We start from the raw sequence: 13,527 nt of genomic DNA on the forward strand, positions 1-13,527 counted from the left end.
GCAGATTAGCGTTGCTAGGGCTGGAGGTGGGAAGGGTGGAGTAGGAGGCTGAGGGTTGAGGGGTGCAGGATTTCTCTGGGAAGATGAAGGTGTTCTAAAATTGATTGTGGTAAAGGTTGCACAAGTCTGTGAGCATACCAAAGCAATCGAGTTGCACACCTTCAATGAATGAATTGTAGGATTTGCGTACCGCACCTCAATAAAGCTGTTCAAAAATGTCAACATAGGGCCCCCTGGGTGGCTCAGTCAGTTAAGCATCTGACTCTTGATTTCGGCTCAGGCCGTGATCTCACCGTTTGTGAGTTAGAGCCTCACATCGGGCTCTGGGCTGACATCATGGAGCCTGCTTGGGATTCTGTCTCCCTCTCTCTCTCTGCCCCTTCCCTGCTCTCTCTATCTTTCTCAAAATAAATAAAAATAAACTTACAGGCTCCTGGGTGGCTCGGTCGGTTAAGCGTCCGACTTCAGCTCAGGTCATGAGCTCACGGTTCGTTAGTTTGAGCCCCACATTGGGCTCTGTGTTGACAGCTTAGAGCCTGGAGCCTGCTTCAAATTCTGTGTCTCCTCTCTCTCTGCTCCTCCTTGCTCATGCTCTCTCTCTCAAAAATAAATAAAAATAAATTAAAAAAATAAACTTAAAAAATGTTAACATAGATATAAATGAAACATTTGATAAGTTGCCCTTAACCCAAATGAAACACTTTTGCTCTTCAAAAGACACTACCAAGAAAATAAAAAAGATCTGCCACAGAATGGTAGAAAATACGTGCAAATTATATACCTAAGAAAGGACTCGCATCCATAGTATATGAAGAACGCTCCAAACTTGATAAGAAAACAACTAAACATTTTTAAATGGGCAAAAGGCTTGAACAGGCATTTCACCAATAAATATAAACATATGGCAAATAAGCACATGAAAGGATGTTCAATGTCAGCAGTCATTTGGGAATTAGAAATTAAAACCACAATGAGACAGCACAATACACATTAGAATGGCTCACATTTTTTCAGTGTACTGACACTACCGAGTGATTGCGAGAGCGGAAACAACTGGAATTCTCATACATTGCTGGTGGGGAGGCAAAATGACAGTCATTTAGAAAATAGTTCGGCAGTTTCTTATAAGGTAAAACATGTTTTACCATATGACCTACTGTCCTACTCCTAGGTATTTACTCTAGAGAAATGAAATGTCTTCATTTCTGTCTGCAGGGGTGCCTGGGTGGCTCAGGTGGTTAAGCGTCTGACTCTTGACTTTGGCTCAGGTCACGATCTCGTGGTTCACGGGTTCGAGCCCCGTGTTGGGCTCTGCATTGACAGAGTAGAGCCTGCTTGGGATTCTCTCTCCCTCTCTCCCTGCCCCTCTGCTGTTTGCTTGCTTATTCTCTAAATACATACATACATACATACATACGTAGAAAAATCTGTCTGCAGATGTTTACAGTGACCTTATTTGTAATCACCAAAAAATAGAAACAACCCAAATGTGCCTCAGCTGGTGGTGAATGGATAAATAAACTTGGGTACATCCATACGATGGAACACTGCTGAGCAGCCAAAAGGAACAATCCTCTGATACACACAACACTACAGAAAAATCTCCAATGGGTTGTGTGTTATGAAAGAAGCCATACTCAAAATGCTGCATACTGTATGACTCTCTTTCCATGACAAGCTATAGGGAGAGAATAGATCAGGGGTTGCCAGGAGCTGGGGGTGGAAAGAAGGGTCACTGCAAAGAGGCAGGTGAGAATTTTGTGGATTAAAGGAACAATTCTGGAAAAAATAGTTTCAAACAGAGAGGGAGGGAACCTCTAAGAGACTCTTGAATACAGAGAACAAACTGAGTGTTGATGGTGGGGGGGCAGGGGAGAAGGGAAAGTAGGTGATGGGCACTGAAGAGGGCGCTTGTTGGGATGAGCACTGGGTGTTGTATGTAAGCGATGAGTCATGGGACTCTACCCCCGAAGCCAAGAGCACACTGTATACACTGCATGTTAGCTAACTTGGCAATAAATTATATTTAAAAAAATAAACAGGCACAAAAACAGACACTCAGATCAATGGAACAGAATAGAGAACCCAGAAATGGACCCACAAATGTATGGCCAACTAATCTTTGACAAAGCAGGAAAGAACCCAGAAATGGACCCACAAACAATCCTAAAATTTGTATGGAACCAGAAAAGACCCCGAATAGCCAAAGCAATCTCGAAAAAGAAAACCAAAGCAGGAGGCATCACAATCCCAGACTTCAAGCTATACTACAAAGCTGTAATCATCAAGACAGTATGGTACTGGCACAAGACCAGACACTCGGTTCAATGGAACAGAGTAGAGAACCCAGAAATGGACCCACAAACCTATGGCCAACTAATCTTTGACCAAGCAGGAAAGAATACCCAATGGAATAAAAACAGTTTCTTCAGCAAGCGGTGCTGGGAAAACTGGACGGCGACATGCAGAAGAGTGAACCTGGACAACTTTCTCACACCAGACACAAAAGTAAACTCAACATGGATGAAAGACCTCAATGTACGACGGGACGCCATCAAACTCCTCGAGGAGAAAGCAGGCAAAAACCCCTTTGACCTCAGATGCAGCAACTTCTTACTCAATACGTCTCCGGAGGCAAGGGAAACAAAAGCAAAAATGAACTATTGGGATCTCATCAAGATAAAAATCTTCTGCACAGCAAAGGAAACAATCAGCAAAAATAAAAGGCAACCGACAGAATGGGAGAAGATGTTTGCAAACGACATATCAGATAAAGGGTTAGTATCCAACACCTATAAAGAACTTATCAAACTCTTACCAAACCAAAAGACAAATAATCCAGCGAAGAAATGGGCAAAAGACATGACTAGACACTTCTCCAAAGAAGACATCTGGATGGTCAACCGACACATGAAAAAATGCTCAACGTCACTCGTCATCAGGGAAATACAAATCAAAAGCACAATGAGATACCACCTCACACCTGTCAGAATGGCTCACATTAACAACTCGGGCAACAACAGACGTTGGCGAGGATGCGGAGAAAGAGGATCTCTTTTGCATTGTTGGGGGGAATGCAAGCGGGTGCAGCCACTCTGGAAAACAGTGTGGAGGTTCCTCAAAAAACTAAAAATAGAACTACCCTACCACCCAGCAATGGCGCTATGACGCATTTCTCCACGGGATAGAGGTGTGCTGTTTCGAAGGGACACATGCACCCCCATGTTTATAGCAGCACTATCAACAATAGCCAAAGTATGGAAAGAGCCCAAATGTCCATCGGTGGATGAATGGATAAAGAAGATGTGATACAATGATCTATACAATGTAGTATTACTCAGCAATCAAAAAGAATGAAATCTTGCCATTTGCAACTACATGGATGGAACTGGAGGGTGTTAGGCTAAGTGAAATTATTCAGTCAGAGAAATATAAATATCATATGATTTCACTCATATGAGGAATTTTAGATACCAAGCAGATGAACATAAGGGAAGGGAAGCAAAAATAATATAAAAATAAGGAGAGGACAGGGGCGCCTGGGTGGCTCAGTCGGTTGAGCGTCCGACTTCAACTGAGGTCATGATCTCACGGTCCGTGAGTTCGAGCCCCGCATCGGGCTCTGGGCTGATGGCTCAGAGCCTGGAGCCTGCTTCCGATTCTGTGTCTCCCTCTCTCTCTGCCCCTCCCCCGTTCATGCTCTGTCTCTGTCTCAAAAATAAATAAACATTAAAAAAATAAAATAAAAAAAAATAAGGAGAGGACAAAACATAAGAGACTTTTAAATACAGAAAACAAACTGAGGGTTGCTGGAGGGGTTGTGGGAGGGGGGAATGGGCTAAATGGGGACAGGGCATTAAGGAAAACACTTGCTGGGATGAGCACTGGGTGCTATACTTTGGGGATGAATCTCTGGAATCTACTCCTGAAATCATTATTGCACTACATGCTAACTCACTTGGATGCAAATTAAAAAATAAAGAAAAAAAGAATAAATACATAAATACATAAATAAATTTTAAAAAAGGAACAATTCTGTATCATGCCTGGGGCGGTGGCTGTTCCACTATATTTGCCAAAACTCATAGAACTGTACTCGAAAACAGGTGAATCTCGCTGTATGTAAATTATACCTTCATCTCAAAAAAAAAAACTAAAAATATGGATTAATGGTAGACTCTGGATGATGGGAATTGTACAGTGATTGTGCACTGTACAATTCTTACAACTCTTTGGCACGTTTGACCATGCTCCTAACCAGCTATTTGGCAAAAAACATCAAAAAGATGTGAGGCGGTTGATAAAAATAAAGAAATGTACGCATGACCAAAACAACCTAACAAGCAATTAGTTAAATAAATAAAATCAGTCATCTCACCCTTCCAATCTTAAATAATAATAAATAATAAATACAATCAGTAAAGCGTTATAGGTCACGGCCCACTACATTGATTTTGTAAGCCGTTGATGGGCCATGACCTTCAGTTTGGAAGACACTGCTTTAGACCTGGTTAAGGTGCTTGAACTTGAACCTGAGAGAGGCTGGGGAGATTGAGGTCCCCAGACGTGCGTTGAGCTGGGCAGACTCCCCACTCTTGGACCAGGAGTAGTTGGGGGTCCTGAGGAATAGCTGAGGAACGTGTCCAGCTCAGACAGAAATCACTGCCTGGTGTCCCCGGGGAAGCTAGACCAGGAAAAGGATTCAGTGTCTTGCATCACGGGGTCAGCTCGGGGTGACCGCCGAGGGCAGTCAGCATTCCAAAAGTGGTCACCTGTGTGGACAAAAACGGAAGCTCTCCTCAACCATCTGGACTGGATCCAAGTTGGATTTTCTCACGACTGTGGATAGAAGAGGGCTCTCCCCTTATGACCAAGAGAATAGCTTTCTCACCGGCCTCGTCACTGGGCACACAGGGGCAGGCTTAGTTTAATTTATTAGCAAAACCCCATTTCCTGCATTCAAGACCATTGCAGTCAGGGAAAAAAAATTATCCCTTTTGTATTGGATATATATATTGGAGTTACATTCAATTTCAACTTTCGTAAAGGGGTTCAGGAATATGAAAATAGTCTTGCTACTTGAACGCGCAAGTTTGGAAACCCCTTAATCAGACTCATTTGAAGAGCTTTATCTACCGATGGTCTTGAAGCTTAAGATAATTCCCTGAGGTCTTTACCGAGCCCCATCTCCTGACCTCTGTGCCATTTGCCCCAAATGCTCAGTTCTGAGGGAGGACAAGGTCTTTATATTTCTTTGCCTTTGCGTAGAGCCTGTCTCTCTCTTGTCCCCCTGGTGAACTCCTATCCATCCCTCAGGACCCTGCTTCAGCCGCACCTCGTCTGTGGAGACTTACCTGGATTCTTTGTCCTTAGGACAGCAGCAGTGGTCCCTTTTTCTGCATTTCCACCTGTCTGCATGCAGCTGTAAAGTCAGACTGGCTTTCTCTCTGGATGCAGGAAACGCCATGGGAATTTGTTGTTCCGGACAAAAGTAAGCCTGATGCCAAGCCCTCATGCTCCAGAGTATGACGAATGATTCTCAGTGGCTGCTGGAGCCTCTCCCCGCTTCCAGGGTGACACAAAGGGTGGAGGTGTCATACGTAGAGCAAATGATTATGGAGAGTCCTCTGGGCTGTAATCTGCAAGAGGAACCACGGAGGGGCCATTGTCTGATTCTGCCTGCCCCTGGGTGTCCTCACTGCTCCTTCCCAGCTTGGGCCCCCCCTCCTCACCTCACGCAGTCCCAATGGGGTCCTGTCACCTCTCTGTGAGCCACAAGGCAGCACGGCGTTGTCACGCAACCCCAAAACGCTCCCACCCACTCCCCACCCCGAGTTTGGGGAACTCTCCCCCTCCCGAGGCTCCCTGCTTCTGCTCGTCTCCCCACCACACCCTTCCAATACTTCTGTTCCATTCCTCCCTGGGAGGTTTCATTGGCAACACAGTGTGGCCTGGCTTGCCCGAGGAAGGGGGGAAAGGAACACTGATGCCAGACAATTTCTTACTAACTCACACCCTGTTGTACGTGAATTAACACTGACCTCACCACATTACAGTGATACATTTCCCAGCCTGGACCTTCCCCTGAACTGTGAGTCTTTGGAAGTCAAGTACTATCTCATTGGCTTTGGCCTCTAAAAGGCCAACGGTGGGCTTTCTAATTGTGATGATGGCAAGCTTTGCAAACGTCTCTGAGGCTTCATGTCCTTGCCTATATAATAGGGGCAACAATAATATCAATCTCATACTAGTGTGGTTGGCATGAACCAAAGTAATGCGTGTTGGTCCCTTACGACAGTGCCTGACACGTAGTTGTAGCTCAATTAAAATTAGCTGCCATGATTACTTTTCATTCTCATTCTGGTTCCTTGCAGTGGCTGTGTGGTTGCCTACCCAACAGTCATCCCCAGCTCCTTTCCGCCACTACGGGGACTAAAAACTTGCCAGCTGGGCAGGGGCATGTGACCCAATCTCGGGCAACAGGACTGGAACGGAAGTGCGCAAGAGGCTTCTGGGAAAGAGTTTCCTCTCTCATAAAGACAGGGAGACACGGACAGAGGTGATGTTTGGAGCTGTGGCAGCTATCTTGTGACCGCGAGGGCAGAGCTAAACAGAAAAGTCGACATGTTGAAGATGTCAGAGCAGAAAAATAGAAGAGTTAGGGGTCTTTAGGACATTATTGCTGCTCCAGCCCTGGAACCTCCTACCTTAGAACACTCTGGCAAGGTAGATCTGAAAGGTCCTCATTATAAAGGCCACTTTTAGATGGGTATTCCGGTGTGAGCAGCTGAAGCTGTTCCGTGGCACACATAATTACAGAAACGTATGCTCAGTGACTGTTGAAGTGACGGTGCCGGGATGGAAGTCCTGGACTTCGGAGGTCTGGGTAAGTGGGTTTTTGCTGAACGTCTTCTACTGTCCAGCCCCCACTGCCCATCCCGGATCACATTAGCACAAGAGCTGGCTGCCACTGAGGTCATAGCTGGGTAATGCTTCTTGGCCCACCAGTATATGTGTTGGCCTTATGGGCAGTTCTACAGTGTGTTCATAGGAAAGCCAGTAAACACACAGCAAATAAAAATACCAAAGGGAGGGAGAGAGGAATCGCTCGCCAGCGAATAATCCAAATTCCTCGGGCTTTGTGTTCGCTCAGTCTTGGCACACGGCCTTGTTCGTTTAACCTGGGGCATCTGGTCCCCTAATCTGAGTTGGAACACTGGGTCAGTCTGCCGTTGGCCAGCAGAGAAACACTTAGCTGCTGCGTTTCTAACTCACTCGTGGTATGTTGTTCGTTCCCTTGCCTCGGAGACTCTGTCTCTCTGTTGCTGAGAAAAGGAGGGGCGGGGGTTATGCTTCTCTTGTTTCTGGTTAATTTTGTGGCTAGAGAAAATTTCGTGGGAAAGACAAAGGCACAACACAGTTTTACCACAACAACTACCGGTCCCATGGTGATGCAGGATGTTGTAGGAATCACCAGTGTGCACCTTGTACAAGTTCACATTCTAGTTAACCCTTCTCAGTTTGGCGGTCAAAGCCAAGCTCAAAAGAGAGGGCTGGTGGGATAATACATCTTCAGGACGTGGCTGGTCTCCCGTGACCAAGAAATAGCACTTTTCTGCTCCCTTGAGCTCCTAGGTTCGCTCATGTCCTCACACTGCTGTGCGTAGGGGAGGAAAATCTTTTCCCTTCTTCGCTTCCAGATTCTTTGGCCGGGCCCAATAATTACATTGACATGAGACAGGAGAGAAACGAGTTTAATTTCATACGCAATGGGGGCTCGTAAAAATCTAAGGCTCAAAGAAGCGGCCAGAGCAGGCAGCTTTTTGTAATTTTCAGGCGACGACAACAATACGTTTGGGAAGAATTAATGACACAAAGCAGTTTGGGCTCGGGGCAGAAAAGGAGTGAGATAACAACGGTGGTTTCCACGGCCTTCTCGGCCCTGAGTTGCCACATCTCTGCCGATAAGGATACCTCCTGCCTTCCACATACAGGGAGGCCACTCTCCACACGGGGCAAGTTAGTCCTGCTTTTAGAGGGACAGAGGAGAGTCCGAGTGTCCTTCAGAGACTGGCGGTTTCTTAAGTCGCTTGAATTCAAACTAATTGATTTGCCCAAGTGTCATGTTTCGGGACGGGGCCTGCACTGAACCCCATCGCGGATATAGGACTATGTTTCGTCTGCACACGACCCGCACTTTCCAGGGTCAGCAATGAGGTTTCACTAAACACGAAGCCTGTCTTTTTTATTTTTTATTTTTTTTATTTTTATTTTTTTAACGTTTATTTATTTTTGACACAGAGAGAGACAGAGCATGAACGGGGAGGGTCAGAGAGAGGGAGACACAGAATCTGAAACAGGCTCCAGGCTCTGAGCTGTCCGCACAGAGCTGGACGCGGGGCTCGAACTCACGGACCGCGAGATCGTGACCTGAGCCGAAGTCGGCCGCTTAACCGACTGAGCCACCCAGGCGCCCCAAAGCCTGTCTTTTTTAGACTCTCCTTAAGGTTTCCTCCACCTCTGCAGCCACTCATTCTTTTTTCCCGCAGTTCTGTCCTGATTCTCTAATTACCTTCTAACCTCCTCTACGTGGAATCACACATCATACCCTCCTCTTTTTCCTCTAGCGCTCTCCTTCTTGTTCAGCTCATTCGTTTTTTTTTTTAGATATTTTTTTAAAGCTTATTGATGTTGAGAGAGAGAGAGGGCAAGAGAGTGGGGGGAGGAACAGAAAGAGGGAGAGAGAGAGTCCCAAGCAGGCTCCACCCCGTGAGCCCAGAGCCCGACGTGGGGCTGGAACCCACAAACCGCGAGATCATGACCTGAGCTGAAACCAAGAAGTTCAACTTATAAATTAGTTAACCGTAAAAGGTTAACAACACAATTACTAGTAAAATAGAACAGTTATAACAATGCCCTGTAACAAAAGTTATATGAATGGGTCTCTCTCTCTTAAAGTGTCTTATTATCCTCTCTTTGTGAGAATGGGAGATGGTAAATGCGTCCGTGATGAGATGAAGTGAGGGGCGTGATTAGGCACTGTGACATAGCGCGAGGTTACTATTGACCTCCTCATGATACTGGGAGGATTGCCTGCTTCTGAACTGCATTTGACCGTGGGGAACCGAAACCGCAGATAAGGGGGCACCGCTCTCCAGCTCCAGGCTCATAACCAGCACTCTCTTCATCTGGCCCTATCCATCCTCCCACGCCTTCTGGGCCTTTCCCCCTAGCTATCTCCAAGATCTCTCTGACCCCAAAAGCCCAAGACCAAAGTCATTATCTTTCTGGAACCTCACTTCTCTGTGTTCTCAGACTCGGTTAATGCCGTCACCATTCAATTAAGCAAGCTGGAAACGGTGTCTTCACCTTTGACTTCCCTCTCTCTGTCTCTGTCTCTGTCTCTGTCTCTCTCTCCCCTTGTCTCTCATGAAAGACAAACATGAGCCGCCACGATCTGTCTACTCTACTTGGGTTTCCACATTCACACCTGACCTGTTTCCCTTTCCCCATTGCCTCCGCCCTGGTCCAGGCCCTAACTCCCTCTCGTATGACCTAAAGTGACGTCCTTCCCTGCTTTGTGTTGCTGGTGGCAGTCTCCGTATATTGCCTCCCCAGTACCATTGTACCCCTTCCTCCCCCCGACTTCATCCAGCCTGTAATGGGCCCCACACCTAGAGAAGGAATCATGAGCAATCCCATTGCCCCTGAACAGATTCTCACCTTCCCCAGCTCGCTTGCAGCGAGGGGCGGCAACGTGATTCCACCCTGGCCAGTAAGACATACGGGGCAAATCTGGAAAGAGACCCACGAAGAGAAAGACCTCCGTGCCCCTCCCCCACTACCATCATTTTCTTTTGTGTTCTAGAAGCTTAAGCTCTGTAGGCGGGCAGAAACCCTTTAGATGCTACAACGCAGCCCCCAACGTCTCTCTCCTCCAACATTGCCCACTTCCCCACTCCCCCCACTCTCTTGCCCTCTCTCTCTCTCTCAACATCAATAAGCTTTAAAAAAATATCTAAAAAAAAACCTAATGAGCTGAACAAGAAGGAGAGCGCTAGAGGAAAAAAAAAAGCTCCTCATGCTGGAGCTTGGCGGTAGAATGCTTAGGCCCGGGGACATCCTTTGTGGAGGCTGGTCTCCAGAGATGGGGTGCAAGTCAAGCCTGTCCCCCAGCAGTCATGGCCTTGTGCCGCCCTCTCTTGCTCTGAATCTGCACTGGTGCTGGGAAAAAGCTTAAGTCCCAGATCCTAGCAAAGGACCGGATGCCCAGCCAGCCTGCACCAAGACGACCTACCAGATTCCGGCTTTGTGCTCCCTCCCGGCTGCCCTAGTAAGCAATGCAACCTGGCCGAGACCCCAGGCTTCGAGGTGCCAGTTGACCACAGGGGAGGCCACGTGGAGGACAGCTGCTGAGAATCTCAGTCAACACAGAAGACCACGGCCTCACATTCGTGATAGAGCTTGAACTGTCCCCACCAGCCCCCACCCCCTTGTGTCCACGTGGAGCACAGACAAGCCGGGTCAGTTGGGGTGGAAAAGCAACTGAAAATCACTTCTTCTGGTCACGCTCAACTCATTTTCTCTTTCTGGCGGAGGACTGCCCCTCTCCTGCATCCGCGCTTTGTTTGCATTGCCCTCGGCCTGGACTGTCTTTCCTCCCCATCCAACGTGTCCCTTCCTTCAAGCTTCATCTTGAATGCCACCTCTTCTAGAAAACCTCCATTACGTCAAGCCCTAGAATCGTTGGGCATTTTGGCCCGCCAGCGTTCACCTCCCTTTCTGTTGCAACGGCTCACCAGTTTTTTTTTTTTTAATTTTTTTTTTTCAACGTTTTTTTATTTATTTTTGGGACAGAGAGAGACAGAGCATGAACGGGGGAGGGGCAGAGAGAGAGGGAGACACAGAATCGGAAACAGGCTCCAGGCTCCGAGCCATCAGCCCAGAGCCCGACGCGGGGCTCGAACTCACGGACCGTGAGATCGTGACCTGAGCCGAAGTCGGCCGCCCAACCGTGACCTGGCTGAAGTCGGACGCTTAACCGACTGCGCCACCCAGGCGCCCCACGGCTCACCAGTTTTATTGGGATGCCTGATGCCTCCTTTTTGGTGGGAGCCGTCCATCAACTTGTCCACTTACCTGTCTCCTGGGTGGAACATGACACCTGCCTCGGCCAATCGGCCGCGCTCTCCCTCCAGGGCAAATCCTGAGATGGGTGACGGGAAAAACTGTAAGTGGGTGACGGCCTGACCCCATCTCTTGCTGGCCAGGCCTCCCAGGCTGCTCTGATCCCTGGTCAGTGCAAGAGCTGATTCTCGAGACCAGGAGCTTACCAGTTATTCCATTTGTCCCCTTAGGAGTCCCGGCTGCCTGCAGTGAGGTCAGACCATGTGACTAGTTCTGACGGATGACAATAGAGTAGAAATGACACATGTCACTTTCAGGCTGAGGCAGTAAAAAGCCCCTGGGCCAAACTCCAGTCTCCAGAGACCCCTGCGTGGTCACCCAGGAGGCTTCACGTTCAGGGCATGTGGCTACAAGATCGGGGAGCCTCTGTGCGTCTGAGTCCCCGGGCGAGTGCCGAGGAGAGCTGTCCTGTCGCTCACGGGGTATATGGCACGCCCTAGAAACAACAAGTGGGGGATGTTCGTTATAGCACCATAACCTTGACTCTCTTGAATAATAAACATATGCCCGATATCCTTCCAAGAAACTTTTTTATTTATACACATGTATTTTTGCTTAAGTTATCCAGAGTTATCCAGATCTGCAACTATTTTTCTGTTGTTCCCAAAGGAATTCATAATTTTCAAATCAGAAGAAAATAAAATAAAAGTGCCCCAGGAAGCTGTTGAACCAATGAAGAACCACAGAGAAGAGGAAATCCTCTGCGTTTTGTCCATTTTATTATTTTTTAAGTTTTTAAAAAATGTATTCATTTTTGGCACCTAAAATAGCTCAACTGGTAAATTCTAAGAGCATTTAGCAGTTTCTTCTTTTTTTTTTAATTTTTTTTTTTAACGTTTATTTATTTTTGAGACAGAGAGAGACAGAGCATGAACAGGGGAGGGGCAGAGAGAGAGGGAGGAGACACAGAATGTAAAGCAGGCTCCAGGCTCTGAGCTGTCAGCACAGAGCCCAACGTGGGGCTCGAACTCACGGACCGCGAGATCATGACCTGAGCTGAAGTCGGCCGCCTAACCGACCAAGCCACCCAGGCACCCCATTTATCAGCTATTTTTGTAATCAACCTGACTCTAAGGACTAACACTAACCTTTGCATCTTACCACACTGCTGGACACCTTCCAAGCCTCTTGATCACTCATTAGGAAGAACATAAAAATTAAATGAAAATGAAAATTTTGGTGAGTCAGCTAGGTGCTTTCTTTTCAACCTTGGCTTCCAAAACCATTTGCCAGTGAGGTTTTTTTGTGTTTTGTTTTTTTCTTTTGGTGACAAAAGGTACTTTTATTATAACACAGGGACAGGACCCGTGGGCAGAAAGAGCTGCACTGGCTTTGTGGGGAGTAACTGATTATATACTTTTTAGTTAGGGAGGGTCTAAGTGCATTTTATTTTATTTATTTATATTTTTGCAGGAGAATTTTAAATTTTTTCTTAACATTTCTTTATTTTTGAGAGAGAGAGAGAGAGAGACAGAGACAGAGCATGAGCAGGGGTAGGGGCAGAGAGAGAGAGAGAGGGAGACACAGAATCCGAAGCAGGCTCCGGGCTCCGAGCTGTCAGCACGGAGCCCGACGTGGGGCTCGAACTCACTCACTGTGAGATCGTGACCTGAGCCGAAGTCGGACACTTAACTGACTGAGCCACCCAGGCACCCCAAGTTTTGCAAGTGAATTTTGATTAGGAGATTTGGAAATACGATTACCTCTCTAATTTTATGATGATAGTACTATACATATATTTCATATGATATCTCTATATATCATATATATTATATCATTTCATGTCATATATATGTCATATAAATCTCTATATATCATATTACATATATAATCTCATAACTGTTTGTCATAACTTCAAAAAAACCTTTATGAGGGGCGCCTGGGCAGCTCAGACAGTTAAGCGTCCGACTTCGGCTCAGGTCACGATCTCGCGGTCCGTGGGTTCGAGCCCCGCGTCGGGCTCTGGGCTGACAGCAAGAGCCTGCCTGGGAGTCTCTCAATCTCTCTCTCTCTCTCTCTCTCTCTCTCTCTCTCTCTCAACCTCTCTGCCCCTCCCCTGCTCTCACTTTCTCTCTCTTAAAATAAATAAAACATTTAAAATAAAATAGGGGTGCCTGGGTGGCTCAGTCGGTTAAGTGTCCGACTTCTGTTCAGGTCATGATCTCACAGTTTGTGAGTTCGAGCCCCACATGAGCTCTGTGCTGACAGCTCAGAGCCTGGAGCCTGTTTCAGATTCTGTCTCCCTTTCTCTGTGCTCCTCCCCCACTTGTATACACACACTCACACTCTCTGTCTCTCTCCCTCTCTCTCAAAAATAAACATTAAAATAATAAAATAAAA

Source organism: Neofelis nebulosa, chromosome 18 (genome assembly GCF_028018385.1).
Source record: "Neofelis nebulosa isolate mNeoNeb1 chromosome 18, mNeoNeb1.pri, whole genome shotgun sequence".
NCBI classification, from domain to species: Eukaryota; Metazoa; Chordata; class Mammalia; order Carnivora; family Felidae; genus Neofelis; species Neofelis nebulosa.